Source organism: Arachis stenosperma, chromosome 6, assembly GCF_014773155.1.
Source record: "Arachis stenosperma cultivar V10309 chromosome 6, arast.V10309.gnm1.PFL2, whole genome shotgun sequence".
NCBI lineage: Eukaryota > Viridiplantae > Streptophyta > Magnoliopsida > Fabales > Fabaceae > Arachis > Arachis stenosperma.
This window is the reverse complement of record NC_080382.1, coordinates 62,607,038-62,616,681: the sequence shown is the minus strand read 5'-3', so window position 1 is coordinate 62,616,681 and position 9,644 is coordinate 62,607,038.

Below are 9,644 nucleotides of genomic sequence, written 5' to 3'. Positions count from 1 at the left end.
TGTACATGTGACAACCCAATATTTTTTATGTGAGAATTGTTTGTTGGTTTGGAGCTATGCTTACAACAAAGTTCTTATTTCTATGAGAGGAATTCTAGACCACCGAGCAAAGTTCATTCATTAAAATGGCGCCGTTGCCGGGGAATTGCAATGGTGTTACATTATTGGCTATTGTGAATATGTGAATATGTTTGTCTTTTGCTTGTTTGTTGGTTTTTGTTAGGTTTAGGACTTTACTTCTCATTTTTGTTAATTTTTGTTTTTCTTTGCTATTATGAATTCTCACCACTTTGGCTATGAGTTTGGTTCAAATTATGTTGTAGGAAATGGGAGCTACCATGACAATATGCATCAAGGATTTGGGTATAACCAAAGATGGGAGGAGCCCCAAAGGATTGATCACCCTTCTTGGCAACAACAACCTCCGGTTTCTTATGGGTATAACTCTCATCCTAATGCATATCAATCTAATAGATGTGGTGACCCTTATTGTGATTGTCAACAACCACCACCACATGCCTATGAACCACCCCCTCAACATGATTTTGAACCACCTTACTCACAAGCCCCTTTTCACCAAACACCTCCATATGACCCCAACCCATATTCACCATACCAACCACCTTGTGAACCATATGAACCATATGAAGAACCACCACAATTCAACCCCCAATACCCTCAAGAACCACCACCTCCATACTATTACCAAGATGAACCACCTCCAATGTATGAGAACTCTCAACCACAAGATGAATCACCTCCCATATTTGAAAAAATCATGGCTCAGTTTGCTAACATTACCGCTATCTTGGACTCATGGGACTCATGCAACAAGCAAAGCATCTCCATAGATGAATGTGTGAAATCAACAGAAGAAAGGAGCATGAAGGAGATTTTAGAATCTCAACATGAGGACAAGGAGATGGGGTATGTCTTGCAACAAGTGGAGAGTGAAAAAATTGTTAATGAAGAAGAAGTGGTTGAAGACTTAGGAGATGCGGAACCTCCATGGGAAGCTAAAATCATAGAAAATTCCTCCAAGAAGATTGAATTTAATGTTGAGGAGGAAAGTGCACAACCTCCAAAATAATTATTGAATGAAGACTTGGAAGGAATGGAGCAAGAGTTGAGTTCCCTTGGTGATGAAGACTATGCATCCAACCTTCTTTGTGGTGAATCATTTGAATTTAAAGAACCTTCTCCTAATGAGATGGAAAGCAATGTGGAGGTAGATTTCTCTCAACCTCCCATTTATGATTCGGGTGATGGAAAAGAGTTGGATGAAAATGATGAACAAAGGATTGAAATTAAAGAATTTTATGAAGAGGTGGAGATTGACAAGGAAGAACACAAGGGAGTAGAGCTTACAAGGACATTGGAAATACCTCTCCCCAAGCCACCACCATCCATTCTTTCATTCAAGTGGGTAAATCCCTTATACTTAAGCTTTATTATTCCCCTTGAATATGGTTTGATTGAAACGGATGGTCAACTTAGACATATTTGTGGCTTTAAGAGCAAAAGGGAGATGGTTAGTGGTTGGAAAAATCATTCTAGGTTCACTATGGCTACATGTTCAAAGCTCAATTGCAAGGGTTGGTGTAGAACTAGAATGCTTGGGTCTAGAAAGATGTTTGGTCACTTAAATGAGAATTCCAAGATTATGGCACCCAAATGGAACAACGATGATCAACTTAAAGATGGGTGTCGAAACAAGGTATGGGATCTGGGAATACATGAGGATCACCTTTGGGAGCCTATGGCTTGTGAAGAACTCCATCAAAACTTGGAGCTATTAAATTTGAAGAATGGAGCTTATTGGAGATTCAAGCATTGGTGGATGTTTAAGGATAGCTTTAAGCACAAGCCACCTTGACAAGGAGTCTCCCAAATGTCCAACTTAAGGACTTAAACTAAAAGTGCTAGGTGGGAGATACCCCACCATGGTAAACTCTTTCCACTCTCTTTTAGATTTGGTTGAATAAGTGATTGGAGTTGCCATTATAGGTAGTTTTCTTCTTTTCTACACTATTATACATTTTGTTTCGATGATAGGTTGTAGTAGTGTGTTTTGATTAGTTTAGATTGTTGATTAAGTAGGTTGCTTGTAGTATAAATTTTGTTTTTAGTGTATTTGAAAATTTTTCAAAAACTAAAAAGATTTTGTTGTTAAATTTGATTTGTGATTATTTTAGAATGCTTGTAGATTAGGAGAGTGCCCTATTTTTGGGAAAAAAAAAAACAGGCAATCCGCGCGCTAGCACGCTGTGCGCGCGCGCGCCGTTGTGGTTTCACAACTCCTAGTACTAAATCCCGATAGTTGTGCCCACTTTGTGCCTACTTTGTGCCAGGAAATCCGCGCACTAGCACGCTGTTCGCGCACGGATTTGCTCTGCTACATCCGCGCGCTAGCACACTGCGCGCGCGGGGGATTTGCACCCTGTTTTTTCTCCTTTCTCCTTTCTCCTTCTTTCTTCTTTTCTTCTTCTTTCTTTCTATTTTTTTCTTTTTCTTCTTCCTCCTCTCTTGAAAAATTTTCTTTTTTCTTCCAAAAAAAAAAATTTATAAATAAAATAAAAAAAAGAAAAAGAAAAAATAAAAAAATTCAAAATTTTTTTTCCTTTTCTTCCATCCTCTTTTATTGCATTTGCTTGTTTTCGTTCATTGCATTTTAATTTTATTTGTGTAACTTGTTTTCCCTTTTATTTTCTAAGTTTCTTATTTTAATAATGGTGTTGGATTCTTATATTCAATTGTTGAGAATTTCTTGGTTAGTATTGGTGCTTTTGTGACTTGTTGCATTAATTATAATATTCGCTCTACATACAAGATTAGTGCTTTAATCCTTCCTAACTCATGATCCCTTATGTTTATACATGTTGTCATTGTGTTAGGATAGGACCAAATACTGTCTTACTTATCACTAATCTTGTTTGTGTCAATTATTGATTAAGCTCGATGCAACATGCTCTTCATGTCATGTACTTATGCTTTGACTTTTCTCTTGCATCAAGTATTAGTTAATATGCCTTTGCTTGAATTGCTTTCTCACTCACATGTTGTAGCTACCATGTTTTTAAGAACCATATTTTTATTTGGCATTATCCCCTGCCTATGTTCTAATTGATTTCATATCTTTGTTATAGGCTTCATTTTCTTTCTTTTTCTTTCTTTTTCTTTCCTCTGAGGTTGGCCACCAAAAGAAGGAAAGGACAAACTTCTAATGGGGCAACAAACAAGTTAATCTGCACAACCTTTTGAAGAAGCTCACCAATCGCAGCAACCCATCCACTTTGCTCTTCTTTGCATGCACCGAGGGCGGTGCAATTTTCTAAGTGTGGGGAGGTCATCTGACCGATCTCCATGGGTAATAATTTCTTTCTTTCAACACCAATTCTTGATTTCCTTTGCTAGTTAGTTGTTGCATTGTGTGGTAGGTTGCATGTTAGTTATAATATGTATATATTCTATCATTTTTTTATATTAGGACTACTTGGTTAGGGTGATGATTTCTTTTCCAAGAAACTATTTTTAGGGTACCCTACCAATTTGAAAAAAAAATGTGTTAAACTTGCTTGAAGAATTTATTTTGGAACATGGTTTTTGAGCTAAGAACACAAGCATGTGAGTTTTGAGCCAAATTGTGTGGTTACATCTTATAACCACTTATTTCCATTCTTGTGTGCATTGTTCTCTTTCTATGATTGTGATCTTTGATTTGTTTGATTCTTTATTTCCATTATTCCATATATACATGCATTTATATGATTGAGGCCATCATTTCATTTAGCTCACTTACCCAAATAGCCTTATCTTTTATCTTCCATTGTTAGCCAATTTTGAGCTTACGCTTAACCCATTTGTTCTTAATTTTAGCACATTACAAGCCTTAAGTGAAAAATAATAAATGTCCTTTGTTTGGATCTTTGATTAGCTAAGGCTAGTGAGAGTGCTTATCATTCAAGTTTGGGAGAGTTAGGAACATTGGGATGGGATAAAAGGGTGTTTTTATATTTTCATCAAAATTTTGGGAATTGGGTACATATCCATGCACTATACGTAAAACCATATGCATTGATACATTTGTATATACTTTAGGAAAAAATGATAAAGAAAAAAAATAATATATATATATATATAAAAGAAAATATATATATATATATATATATATATATATATATATATATAGAAAAAGAAAAAAAAGAGAAAAAAAATAAAAAGGGGACAAAATGCCCCAAAGTGAAGCTCAAACAATAAAGAATCAATGCATATGAAATGTGAATCAAAAGAGGATGCATGAGTATGTGAAAAAGTAAAGAATGGGTAGTTAGGTTAGTACTCAAATTGTATAGGTGGTCATAGGTTAGGTGGGAAGCTTAAGTTGATCAAAGATTCAAATTTCAAGCTCACTTGACCATATACATCCCTACCTTTACCCTAGCCCCATTACAACCTATGAACAAGTCCTCTTGATGAATGTATGCATGCATTGAATAATTGTTGATTGTTAGATGAAAAACAAATCTTGGAAAGCATGATTAGGGGAGAATTCAGTGATCAACCCTATACACTTGAGCGATTAGAGCGGATACACCTCCGGTGAGGGTTCAATGCTCAATGCCTTGTTCCCGACTTTCATGAGCTTTTCTTCTTGCAAGTCTATTTGAACTTCATTTTGATATTTGAATTGGTAGGATTCATGAGTTATCATACTACTTAGCCCTACATGTGCATACATGCTCTTGGAGATTGATTTGCTTTTGACCAAGTAGGTAGAATCAATTTGCATTTAGTTGCATTCATATAGATAGGTGCATATAGTTTCTTTGCATTGAATAAATGTTCATACCCTTTTCTTGTCCTTCTTTATTCTTAGCATGAGGACATGCTTGGTTTAAGTGTGGGGAGATTTGATAATCCCCGATTTTGTGGTTTACCTTGTGCTTATATTGGGGGATTTTATCACATTTTCTCACATTTATTCAATGAAATAGCATGGTTTTGCAATTCTCCCTTGATTTGTGCTTAAATGTGAAAACATGCTTTTTAGGCCCTAAAATAGCTAAATTTAATTCACTTTAATTCCATTCGATGTCTTGATATGTTTGTTGAGTGATTCAGGTTCATAAGGCAAGTATTGGATGAAAGAAGTGAGGATAAAAGCATGCAAAGTGGGAGAACTCATGAAGAAATGAAGGAACTCTAAAGCTGTCAAGCCTGACCTCTTCGCACTCAAACGACCATAACTTGAGCTACAAAGATCCAAATGAGGCGGTTCTAGTTGCGTTGGAAAGCTAACATCCGAGGCTTCAAAATGATATAAAGTTTTCTATATGTTGCTTCGCGTATAGGGGCACGTACGCGTAATGTGCGCGGACGCGCCGATTGAGCACGTGACCCACTAAAGAGCAACTCGTGGCCAGCGATTTCTAGCTCATTTTGGGCCCAATCCAACTCATTTCTGATGCTATTGAACCCAAGGATTGGAGGGGGAATGAACTAAGTAGTCATAGTTTAATTTTCATCATGTTTTAGGGAGAATTCTAGAGAGAGAGGCTCTCTCCTCTCTCTAGATTTTAGGGTAGTTTTAGTTAATTCTTATTGGATCCAAGTTATAATTCTTGTTTTGATTTAGTTCTTCCTTTTAATTTCTTGTTATTACATATCTATTCTTCTAATTTTACTTGTCAATTCCTTTATTTTACCATTTTTTATATTTATGAACAATTGTTGGATCTTAATTTTCTTTAATGCAATTTTATGTTTCCATGTTCTTTTATGTTAATCTTGCTTACCATTATTGATTTCTTGCTATTGATAGTTATGGGTTTCATTTAATTCTTGCATTTTGTTATGTTTACTTTTCTTGCACACTAGGTGTTTGATAATATGTTTCCTCTAGTTTTTGAGTAGTTCTCTTTACTCTTGGCCTAGGTGGAGTAATTAGTGACGCTTGAGTTATCTAATTCCTTTGATTGATTGACAATTGGAAGTTGCTAATTGATTTGGATACCACTAACACTAGTCTTTCCCTTGGGAGTTGGCTAGGACTTATGGAATCAAGTTGATTCATCCACTTCACTTTCCTCCATGGTTAGAGGTTAACTAAGTGGTAGCAATGGACAATTTGTGATCACAATTAAAGAGGATAACTAGGATAGGACTTCTAGTTCTCATATCTAGCCAAGAGCTTTGTTAGTTGTCAGTTTATTTTCATTACTATTTACATTCCATGTCTCTTATCCCAAAAACCCCAAAATATACTTCATAGCCAATCACTGAGCACTTCATTGCAATTCCTTGTGAGACGACCCGGAGTCTAAATACTTCGGTTAATTTTCATTGGGGTTTTTACATGTGACAACTCAATATTTTTTATGTGAGAATTATTTGTTGGTTTGGATCTATGCTTATAACGAAGTCCTTATTTCTATGAGAGGAATTCTAGACCACCGAGCAAAGTTCATTCATCAGACATCCCTTCTACTGGTTCTATCCAGGACAGATGATCTGCTTCTTGATTCTCTGTCCCTTTTCTGTCTCTTATTTCTATATCAAACTCTTGCAGAAGTAACACCCATCTTATGAGCCTGGGTTTTGAATCTTGCTTTGTGAGTAGATTTAAGAGCAGCATGGTCAGTGTACACAATCAATTTTGATCCTACTAGATAAGATCTAAACTTGTCAATGGCATAAACCATTGCAAGTAGCTCTTTTTTTGTGGTTGTGTAATTCTTCTGTGCGTCATTTAGAACACGGTTAGCATAGTAAATGACGTGCAGAAGCTTATTATGCCTCTGTCTTAATACTGCACCAATAGCATGGTCAGTGGCATCATACATTAATTTAAATGGTAATGTCCAGTCTAGTGCAACTATGACAGGTGCTGTGACCAACTTAGCCTTCAGAGTCTCAAAAGCTTGCAGACACTCTGTGTCAAAGATAAATGGCGTGTCAGCAGCTAGCATGTTGCTTAGGGGTTTTACAATTTTTGAAAAATCCTTTATAAACCTCCTATAGAATCCTGCATGTCCCAAAAAGCTTTTGATTTCCTATTGCCTTAACATTGGTAGGTGGTGGTAATTTTTCAATTACTTCTACCTTGACTTGATCCACCTCTATCCCCTTGTTCAAAATTTTGTGTCCAAGGACAATTTCTTTAGTCATCATAAAGTGACATTTCTCCCAGTTTAAAACTAGGTTGGTCTCTTGGCACCTTTTCAGAACAAGTGCTAGATGGTCAAGACAGGAGCTGAATGAATCTCCAAATACTGAGAAGTCATCCATGAAGACTTCTAGAAACTTTTCCACTATATCAGAGAAAATAGAGAGCATGCATCTCTGAAAGGTTGCCGGTGCATTACACAGACTAAATGGCATCCTTCTGTAGGCAAATACTCCAGATGGACATGTGAATGCTGTTTTTTCTTGATCTAGGGGATCTACTGCAATTTAGTTGTAGCCTGAGTAGCCGTCTAGAAAGCAGTAATAGTCATGACCTGCTAGCCTTTCTAGCATTTGGTCTATGAATGGTAAAGGAAAATGATCCTTTCTGGTGGCTGTATTGAGTCTTCTGTAGTTAATACACATACGCCACCCTATAACTGTTCTTGTAGGAACCAATTCATTTTTTTCATTATGAACCCCTGTCATGCCTCCCTTTTTGGGTACAACTTGGACAGGGCTCACCCAGGGGCTATCAGAAATGGGATAAATAATCCCAGCCTCTAGTAATTTAGTGACCTCTTTCTACACCACCTCATTCATGGCTGGATTCAGCCGTCTTTGTGGTTGAACCACTGGTTTGGCATTATCCTCTAGTATGATCTTGTGCATGTATCTGGCTGGGCTAATGCCCTTGAGATCACTAATGGAACACCCAAGAGCTGTCTTGTGTGTCCTTAGCACCTGAATTACAGAGCTTATGATTACAGGAAAAGTTCCACCTTCTCCTAGAAATGCATATTTTAGGGATGGTGGTAGTTGTTTGAGCTCGGGTTTAGGAGGTTTCTCCTCTTCCTGAGGAATTTTCAGAGGTTCTTTTATTTCCTCTGGTTCTTCCAAATTAGGCTAAACATCTTTAAAGATATCCTCTAGCTCTGATTCGAGACTCTCAACCAAACTGATCTCCTGTACCAGAGAGTCAATAATATCAACACGTATGTAGTCTTTTAATGTGTCTGGGTGTTTCATTGCTTCAATAGCATTCAGCCTAAACTCATCCTCATTGACTCTCAGGGTTACTTCCCCTTTTTGGACGTTAATGAGGGTTCGTCCAGTTGCTAGGAAAGGTCTTCCTAGAATGAGAGTTGCACTTTTGTGCTCCTCCATTTCCAGCACTACAAAGTCAGTGGAAAAGGCGAATGGCCCAACTGTGACAATTTTGTCTTCAATAACGCCTGGTGGGTATTTAATGGAGCCATCAGCAAGTTGAAGATATATCCTGGTTGGTTTGACCTCTTCAGTCAAGCCAAGCTTTTTTATAGTGGATGCAGGGATTAGGTTGATACTTGTCCCAAGATCACATAGAGCTGTCTTGGTACAGGTACCCTCTAATGTGCATGGTATCATGAAGCTTTCAAGATGCTTAAGCTTCTCTGGTAAGCTCTTTAAAATGATTGCACTGCATTCTTCAGTGAGAAAAACATTTTCAGTTTCTCTCCAATCCTTCTTATGTCTTGAGATCTCTCTCATGAACTTAGCATAAGAAGGTATTTGCTCAAGTGCCTCTGCAAACAGAATCTTGATTTCAAGAGTCCTGAGATAGTTTGCAAAGTGGGCAAATTGTTTATCCTGTTTCGCTTGGCGGAGTTTCTGAGAATAAGGTATTTTGGCTTTGTATTCTTCAACCTTGGTTGCTGCAGGTTTATTTCCTACAGAGGTAGGTTGAGAAGCCTTCTTGAGGGAGTTATTATTAGCACTTGCAAGTGTCTGATCCCTCATAGGCATTTGAACGCCAGGATTGGGGGCTGGATTGGCGTTTAACGCCAGATACCCTCTCTTTTCTGGCATTTGAACACCATAACTAAACATGGGTTGGGCATTTAACACCAATTTTTCTCCCTTTTCTGGCGTTTGAACGCCAAAACTGGGCGTCCACTGGGTGTTTAACACCACTTTTTCACCCTTTTCTAGTGTTTGAACGCCAGAATCTTTCGTCTCTGGACTCTTACTGTCCTCAGAGGGAATTTGGATAGCAGTCTGCTCATCCTCTATTATTTGTTTTTTTCTTGGCTTTCTGCTGCTTTGAGTTGAGGTATTCAATGTTTTTTCACTCCTTAATTGTACTGTTTTACACTCTTCTGTTATCTATTTTGATAACTGCTGTCTTGTTTGGTCAAATTGTGCTTCCATGTTCCTGTTAGCATCCTTAGTGTCTTGTAACATCTCTTTAAACTCTGCATATTGTTCTGGAAGATAACATAATTGCTTATTGATTTTAGTAACTTGTTCTGGATGACTAAGTTCAGTGGATACTACCTTAGCCTCTTCTTTTATAGAGGACTCACTTGTTAAGTACAGATGCTGATTTCTAGCAACTGTATCAATGAGCTCTTGAGCCTATTCAATTGTTTTTCTCATGTGTATAGATCCACCAGCTGAGTGGTCTAGAGATATCCGAGCTTTTGCTGTAAGCCCGTAGT